The sequence below is a fragment of the Mus pahari genome, chromosome 3 (genome assembly GCF_900095145.1).
Source record: "Mus pahari chromosome 3, PAHARI_EIJ_v1.1, whole genome shotgun sequence".
In the NCBI taxonomy this organism is placed as follows: Eukaryota; Metazoa; Chordata; class Mammalia; order Rodentia; family Muridae; genus Mus; species Mus pahari.
The window spans coordinates 69,498,395-69,508,129 of record NC_034592.1 but is presented as its reverse complement, the minus strand read 5'-3'; the positions used below and the strand labels follow the sequence as shown (position 1 = coordinate 69,508,129).

General features: G+C 38.6%; 1 pseudogene; it reads right to left on the bottom strand.

Moving 5' to 3' along the window:
* Positions 1-3,340: 3,340 nt before the first annotated feature.
* On the bottom strand, positions 3,341-4,227 carry LOC110317918 (annotated as a pseudogene).
* Positions 4,228-9,735: the final 5,508 nt, after the last annotated feature.

Here is a 9,735-nt window from a genome sequence, read left to right as displayed (position 1 = left end):
CTCCACATCCTTGCCAGCATCTGCTGTCACCAGAGTTTTTGATCTTAGCCATTCTGACTGGTTTGAAGTGGAATCTTAGGGTTGTTTTGATTTGTATTTCCCTGATTATTAAGGATGTTGAACATTTTTTTAGTTGCTTCTCAGCCATTCGGTATTCCTCAGTTGAGAATTCTTTGTTTAGCTCTGTACCCCATTTTTTAATAGGGCTATTTGGTTTTCTGGAGTCCAATGTCTTGAGTTCTTTATATATATTGGATATTGTAGCTGTCATTTGTGACTCCCTAAACACTATGCTTTTTCCTAGCCTGCCAACACATTTTCAGTGGTACTTTGATACGATTCATAGCGTTAACCACATACATTCTCTTCTGATACACATACTGCTGATCGACTGTCACTTATTGCACAAGTTTTGTTTTGTTATCCAAAAATCACCTACATAGCATTATTCTAGAGAAGTGTTTCTCAACCTGTGGGCTGTGACCCATTTAGGGGGTCAAATGACATTTTCTCAGAGGTCATCTAAGAACATTGGAAAACACAGATGTCCACATTACAATACATAATAGTAGAAAAGGTTACAGTTATGAAGTAGTGATGAAAATAATTTTATGTTTGGGGAGTCACTACAGCATGAGGAACTGTATTAAAGAGTCACAGCATCAGGAAGATTGAGGACCACAGTTCTAGAGATAATCATCATATTTTCTCATTTATAACAATCTCAGTATGTCACAGAAAGTGACGTGTTCTCTCACTCTTCACTGTGTATTGTGGTTAGTACTATTTTAAAGCATTCATTTATCCAACACAGTGGTCAAAACTAATCCCTTCTCTGCTTCCTTAATTCTCTATTCCTAAGTATCACTCTTATAAACCACTGGACATCTTTAAACAAAGAACTCTTCTCCAGGAACACTGTAGAGAAATAATGAAGGTGATTTTTCAGCTTTGGTATGGGGTAGGTGTTTAGGTATATTTCCTTACTTCCCCAGAAACAGACTGTGAGCTAGTAAAGTTGCAATGCTGAACAGGACATACCGTGTGCCTCTGTTATTTTCATGTGATTTATCAAGCCATATTCATTATAGCAATAGATCTTCAGAATATAACAACAAGGTGGAGACTAGAAATTTACATTCCCACTCTGAAGAGATATATACCATAGAGGGTATATGCCCCCTCTCGAGAGATGCAGTATATAATGCACTGAAGGCAATTTTACAAAACCTGATCATTGTAGCATTCAGTGACTGAGTAGATACTAGAAAAAATCCATAAATTATATATTCACAGAACATCCTTTATGACCAACATTTCCACTGCAGGTCCCTAATAAGCTATGAATTTTTAAGTCTCTCAAATCCTAATGTTAATTTTAAGCTTTCTGCTATGAAAGGGGGTAGAAATCCTCATAGTGATTTGACCCCTGGATGTAGAGAGATTTGTAGCAAGCCACTAAGGCTGCCCTGTGTCCTTCTTAGAAACATGATTTTTGCTTGCTGGTACACCATAGTGTTAGGTGCTTTCTTCAACTGTGTCTCAACTTTATTGACTTCCTTTTGCTTCTCTGTAAGATAGCATCTTCTAAGTGTACAAAGAATGTACTATAGCTCTACTAAGTGTACAAAGGATGTACTATAGCTCTAAGGTATGACATTCTAAAACTCAAAATCCCCAAGAAGAAAGACAATCATTAGTGTTTACCCTGAACCCTAAACATACTCCTCCCCCATGTTTGGGTTATAGTATCAAATTTCAAACAATTGTTTTGCCATTAAATGAGATTATATCTTATCATTGTGGGAAAAGAGTCTGGGTCACACAAACTCACGCTGGGACTTCCACACAGGATACTTCACATAGTATTTAAAAATTAACTCTACATAATATAATCCTAGAGTATAATGTACCTAAAGAAGAATGAATTCAACTTTTTCTACAAATTCCTTGCAGAATTTGTTCTAGGTCTTAGGGTGATTTCTTGATCATATGTAGCACTGGGGCCAAAAGAACTACTGATATTTGGTTAGATGGTTATTTTTTATCATGGAGTTTGGGCACTGACTCCTCATATGAAAGAAACACAAGATCTAAAAAGGCAGAAGAATATATTGCCCCGCTAGACAGAGAGGATAGGATCAAATGTACATAATACATTATATATTTTTTTCTGAAACTAAGAAAAAACACTATGCAATTTAAGACAATGTTCTGATTGTAGATTAAGAGCTTATAGGCTACTTTAGGCTACAGAAGGTGAGGTCAGCCTGAGCCGCGTACAAACCCTTCCCTGAAACAGGCAAAACCCGCAAGTCAACCCCATCGTGCTTTGGATAGGATTGTAGGAGAAAAGGATCTCACAGTGCACAGTATAATGTGGTCACACAATGCACTTTATAAAACTAAATATTATGAAGAAAAACATAAACACTGCCTGTTTCAATAATAAGATATAACCAAAATGATGTGAGTACTGAGGAAAATCCCAGGCAGACGTCCAGTTTCTTGATTTCACCAAGAGTTATTACTCTATTCTAATACTAAATAGGGATGGAAAGAGATATGTGGCCATGATTCCTTTTAGTTTTCACTGATATTGTTGGCCTGAATAATAATAATAATAATAAATGCATGCTTTGTTATGTTGTTCTGTTTTCCCCCTTATCACAAACACATATTTCTTTTATTGACTTCTCTCTGTAGTTATATAAGAGCCCTTAGTTTTCCAGAATTTCTTTAAGAAATGTTCTGTATGTGCCTGTGGACACAACCCAGGTTTCCCTGGGCTCCTAACACTTCCTGCGTAATCTCGGAACTGTGTGTGTGAACTAACGGTCAACACTTTTTTACCCGGATGTGGCTAGGGAGGCAAAACCCTCTGAGTTCCCTTTTTGTCAGTCAATGGCAGCACAGGACAAAATACTAGGAACTGATAATTTCACTGAGAGTGATCTGTGTTTAAGGGCCTCTCCTTTAAATTATCTATTTTTCAGATTATACTATAATGATGTCATTTCTCTCTTCCTTTTTTCCTTTCAAACTCTCACAAATAACCCTCAGGGTTGCTTTTAAAAATGTTTGCATGGCCTCTTTTAAGACTTTTTTTCCATTTTTATTATCATGAGTGACTGAAACAAAAAATAGAATTGAGTTCCATCATTACTATCATTATGGAAATGGTTTTAAGAGAAAACTGGTGAGATGATGATTGGTTCCTATGTTCCTAACTGGTAGATAGTTGCCATTGATAGAACAGACAAGTACAGACAATCTGTCCATAGTGTTCAACATATGATATATAACATGCCTGTTCTAAAGGAGAACACCTAGAATATTATTATGTGAACTTCTTGATCTCATCGGATAAGACCAGTAAGGGACTACCCATGCCTCTGAGAACGTCAGACCCACGCACCCTTGGTGGGGGAGGGAAAGCCTTGTTTCCTTAATCACAAGCCAGCTCCTGAAAGCAGACCCAGGGGCCTGTATACATGATACCAGTTCTTTGGCATCCTGACTGCATCATCACAAGGCCTCAGACCATGTCAATAAGGCATCAGACTGTGTCAAAGTGACCAGAAGTCAGGGCAGCAACAGCAGGACAGAACATGCAATCATTCAGCCAACGAAGACTGTGTGTTTTGGGGATCTTCAAACATTTCCTTTGCAGTGTCATAGATATCAAAGCAGGTGTCTCGGTCGATGATAATGTCCTGTACTGACACATTACAGACTTGGCACAGGCCCTTAATCCCATCAGATTTATAGATCTTAACCAGACAGTCACCAAGGACTTTGAATTCCCTTTCAACTCCAGCTTTGCCCACATCAGCTGTTAGACTGGTACTGGGAAAATCAGGATGGTTCACAAAGCACAAGGACGTGGCCCCAGTGACACCACATTATGCCAGGTTCCCTGCAAAGTAGTGCCGAAACTGAGTCCACTTGTCCACACCACCCAGGAAAATCTGCTTGTATTTACTTTTGAAGGCAAAGTTGAGAGCCTGAGTGGGGAAGTATCTGACGACAATGGCGGGGTTTCCATGGTAAAGTCAGGACTCCCTGTTCGTTAGGGATGGGAAGCGTGTCTCCAGTGCCTTCGTAGGGCTTATCTGCCATGATTTGCCTGCTGCCTCGCTGCACTGCTCCATGGATGCTACTGCCTTCTTGCAGATGGTCACAGTCCCTCCAAAAAGAAGTCCTTGGCAAAGTACAGAGTGGCATCTGTCATTTTGAAAGAAAAAGAAGTGAGTGAAGGACAGGACTGTGTTCACAAAGGGCTTTTACTCCCAGACCCTGGGTTTATGATCTCTCTTTAATTAAATATTCCACGTTATGCTTGCTACATGCATACATACATACATACATACATACATACATACATACATACATACATACATATTTCTAAATACAACCTGCATGGTGTGTTCAGTGTTACTTGTATGTATGTTTCTATGGCTGACCGTTTGGCACTGGACAGCCAGTTGGTGGGCTCCTTCCAAGGAAAGATCACATCTCCTGCTTCTAGATTCTCTCAGTTGCTATGTATGTTTCTATGGCTGACCGTTTGGCACTGGACAGCCAGTTGGTGGGCTCTTTCCAAGGAAAGATAACATCTCCTGCTTCTAGATTCTCTCAGTTGCCTATAGAATTTTCGGTAAGGCTTCCCTCATCCACTTTAGCATATCTACTGTTGTCCTGGTTCAGCTAACATTTAGGCAATCACGTTGGTGAGATTTTATGGATATAGCTTCTGACATTACTAAGAGACAATCTCACAGCAAATGTCCTCACTCTTACAGTTTGTAGATGTATCTACAGTGGCTGGGCTCCACAACGCTGCATTTGATAGATTGTGATTTTCTGTAATGGTCTCCATCTGTTTGTGGAAAAGAGACTTTTCCTTGATGAGGGTGAGGACCACACTTATCTGTAGGCATAAGGACAAATACTTAGACTGTATTGGGGATTATGCTGGTTTTGTAGCCTGGTCGTTGTAGACTCTCTTCAAAGACCTATGGCTTCACTAGATCTGAATGATTGGCTAGGTTGCCAGTATAAGGCATAGTTTCCCTTGTGTTGAGCCAGTCTTAATCCCAATTAGGGAGCTATTGGTTACAGCCAAGGTATGCATACCACTACTTCACCCCTAGAGCTATTGTGCCATGCTGGTCATTTTTGTGGTTTTTAGACATCATAGCTTATTAGGACTGTCTTCTTCTCCTTCTTCTCCTTCTCCTCCTTCTCCTCCTCCTCCTCCTCCCCCTCCTCTTTGTTCTTTTTGAAGCTTGAATGGTATTTTCTGGGTTTTAAGGCAAGAGACATTCAGATCAAATACAGCCCAGGGTCTCTGAGCCATGGGTCTGAAGTACATGGTGTCTTCAACAATTGGTATTTACTTTTCATCTTTGAGGGACAACCAGGGGCAATACCAATAGACATTAATGTTTTGGGAGTCTTTGGACACCACTGACCAACAACTCAAAGAGGGCTTTTCACAGCATGTTATTCTTTATGCAAACATTCTGACAGGTTCTGCATTTCAGTGTTCTCAACTTTAATTGTCTAAGGATTCTATGGATAGCCTTTAATAATTACTGCATGGTGAAATGTTTTAAGTGAAAACTCCACTCCACCATGGACAAATAACAACCTCTAATCAGACAATAGCAGTATCTTCTTACTCTTGCAAATTTTTACCAATGTTTCTTGGCATTCATTAAAAGTCATAGCATAAATTATTTTGTAGCCTCATGGAAAAGTTTCTTTCTTGATGGCCAGCAATGTTTGCCTTTATCTGAAAGGCTTATTGCTATCTCTTAGCTGTGACTTTTCTCACGAGTTGTTTCTGTGTCTCATATCAAAACATCTTAAACCTTTAAGTAAATATCACTGATAAAAAACATAAATCAAACATCATGCCTGACCAAATCCAACTCATAGGTGTCAAAAATACATATTGTTGAAAAACATAAAAGTCCAAATTTGGAGAAAATGAGGGTAGAATTAATAATAATTTCTAGTAGCTGAAAAGTCACTAGGTCAAAAAGTGAATATTTTCCAACCACTAATCAAGTGGATTAGCAGAGCCAAAGAATCTGTTTCCAACTTGGCAGTGGGAAGAGTCAAGACTAGACCCACATGCACTGAGGAGGCCTAAGCTTCAAACATATGGCTATCAACTCCTCTGGAAGTAGAAGATAAAGGGTAGGGTGAGGGAGGATTAATAGAAATTCAAGTCTATTTCAAAAACAATAAAATATTTTATGTGAATGTGTGTGTGTGTGTCTGTCTGTCTGTCTGTCTGTCTGTCTGTCACTTTTTGGTGTTCATATGCAAAGACCAGAAGAGAGCAAAACTTCCATGGGCCTGGACTTGCAGGCAGTTGTGGTCCACCCAACATGGTTGATAAAATCTGAACTCTGAGCCTCTGAAAGAGCAACATGTACCTTTAAACAGAGAGGCATCACTTCTCCAACCCTATCCCCCCAGAACAGATTTGTGCAGCTTAAAACAATTATCACCTACACATCCCCAGAATCCTTCAGAAACCTGTCAAACAAAAGAGACCTATAATACTACAAAAACCATAACGACCTAAAACAGCCAAGCTTCAGGGTTGAAAAAAAAGTCAGTTGATCTTGAGGGCTATCTCAATTTCTTGACACAAGTTTCTGTAGTGAACGATGTCATTTGTGAAAAGTTTGCAGGGAGGATTTTAAAAGTTAGAAATGGCCTTAGGTTGATCCAAGACCCTGATCAAAAAAATAACCATTCTAAGTGTGAAAAATCAGAAAGGTATTCAGAGATGGGCAAGCATTAATTGGCAAAGTGACTTTGATATACGTGTGGGTTTGAACTCACAGTCCTGAAAGACATGGTTTCTAGAAAAGAAAACTACTAAATGAAAAAATGATATGCTGATATTTGGCATGACAATGGAGGAAACATTTAAATAAAATTTGGGGATCTGAAGAAATACACATATATATGTATGTGTGCTCAGGAGTGAACAGCACATCTACTTCATAGAACCAAAGTCAACTCAGAAGCACCTGAAAAAATGTTCAGCATCCTTAATCATCAGGGAAATGCAAATCAAAACAACCCTGAGATTCCACCTCACACCAGTCAGAATGGCTAAGATTAAAAGTTCAGGTGACAGAAGATGCTGGTGAGGATATGGAGAAAGAGGAACACTCCTCCATTGCTGGTGGGATTGCAAGCTTGTACAACCACTCTGGAAATCAGTCTGGCNGTTCCTCAGAAAATTGGACATAGTACTACNNGNNGANCCANCAATACCTCTNCTGGGCATATACCCAGAAGATCTTCCAACTGGTAATAAGGACACATTCTCTACTGTGTTCATAGCAGCATTATTTATAATAGCTAGAAGCTGGAAAGAACCCAGATGTCCTTCAAGAGAGGAATGGATACAGAAAATGTGGTACATTTACACAATGGAGTACTACTCAGCTATTAAAAGCAATGAATTTATGAAATTCCTAGGCAAATGGATGGATCTGGAAGGTATCATACTGAGTGAGGTAACCCAGTCACAAAAGAACTCACATGATATGTACTCACTGATAAGTGAATATTAGTCCAAAAACTTAGAATACCCAAGATACAATTTGCAACACACATGAAACTTAAGAAGGAAGACCAAACTGTGGACACTTTGCCCCTTCTTAGAATTGGGAACAAAACACCCATGGAAAGAGTTACAGAGCCAAAGTTTGGAGCTGATATGAAAGGATGTACCATCCAGAGACTGCCACACCCGGGGATCCATCTCATAATCAGCCACCAAACGCAGACACTATTGCATATGCCAACAATATTTTGCTGAAAGGACCCTGATATAGCCGTCTCTTATGAGGCTATGCCAGTGCCTGGCAAACACAGAAGTGGATGCTCACAGTCAGCTATTGGATGGAACACAGGGCCCCACTGGAGGAGCTAGAGAAAGTACCCAAGGAGCTGAAGGGGGCTGCAACCCTATAGGTGGAACAACAATATGAACTAACCAGTACCCACAGAGCTTGTGTCTCTAGCTGCATATGTAGCAGAAGATGGCGTATTCAGCCATCATTGGGAAGAGAGGCCCCTTGGTCTTGCAAACTGTATATGCCCCAGTACAGGAGAACTTCAAGGCCAAGAAGTGGGAGTGAGTGGGTAGGGGAGCAGTGCGTGACGGGGGAGGGTATAGGGGACTTTCAGAATAGCATTTGAAATGTAAATGAAGAAAATACCTAATAAAAAAATTGGAAAAAATAAAGTCAACTCTGTTACTACTAGAGTGAATCTGGGTGTAAACCGACGTCTACTGATTAAAACCTCACTCCAGCCAATTTTGAGGTAGATGAAAACTTGCAACATTCAAACTAAAGACAAAAATACAAAGAATATGCTTTTATTTTTTTAAAAAAAGCTTTCATTTAAAAAAATGAACAAAACCTCAATAATTAACCCCAAAACATTTAAAGGAAATTCGGGGGTGGGAGGAGAAAACAGATTTAGAAATCCAGGCTGAATTACAAAATTCCTGTGGGAAAGGAGGAAGTATTTTTAAGCAGATCGAAGGAAATGCAGAAGCAGAGAAAGCAGAACGCATGGTTCTACCAAACTGCTAGAAAGAGAAGACGAAGAAAGTGGGGAATGAGTCGGACTAACTGAAAATCCTGAAAGAAAAGGCACTCAGCCTTGAAAATGTTAGCACTTAGAATTTCCAGAAACTAAGGAAAATTGTAAAGTGTCACTTAAGGGCTAAGAGCAAAATTCCTAAGACAGAATAAGTTACAAATTTGAAATTAGTTATAATATAAAATAAAACAAAGGTAATAAAATAACTAGACCAATATAAAACCAGCTCTTATATAAAAATTATGCCCCCTTTTTTCTCTCTGGTCCATTAATGAATTTCCTAATACTAAGCTAGAGCTGTATTTCTTAAGGATAGCCACAGCCCTGCAGTATTATTTTCTCAATTTTGTTGAATTCTTTGTTGATATTTATTTAGTACATTTGTAATGATCTCCCTAAGTGACATTTGTTTGTAGTTTCTTTCTTGTGCTGTTTTTTTCCCTCGGGGGGGGGGGAGATTTATAAAACATTAAAATTAATATACACTAAAAATAAAATATCAATACTGTGAAAATAATTTCCCTCATTTGCAGAGTAGTTGTCTAGCATTTTTGAGCTTGGTTCAATCCTCAACATAGGAAAAAAAAAAGTGGAGACTTTATCTGTTTGAAAGACAATAACATTTGACTATTTGGGGCTGTTTGCTTGAAGTTTAGAAATCCCCCAAGTGCAGTTTCACATCCATAGGATGAAATTTCTTCCATCTCAACTGTGTTGTGTGAATACTATAGCTCTAATGTCATTTCTGGTAGTCTGTATTTCTTTGAAAATTAGATATTTTGTTCAAGTTTCCATGTATGTTCACAGATATCTGAAAATGTGATATAATTAAAATATTTCTCTTAAAATGTTTACCTTCTATAATTTTATACTTTACATATTTGTGTCTTATGTTTCTGGTTTTTTGTTTTGTTTTGTTTTGAGAAAGTTCATGATTATGTTTTTTTTTCATCTTTTTTTTTAATTTAATTTTTTAAATTATTATTTTCTTTATTTACATTTCAAATGCTATCCCGAAAGTTTCCTATACCCCTCCCCCCACCACTGCTCCCTTACCCACCCACTCCCACTACTTGGCCCAGG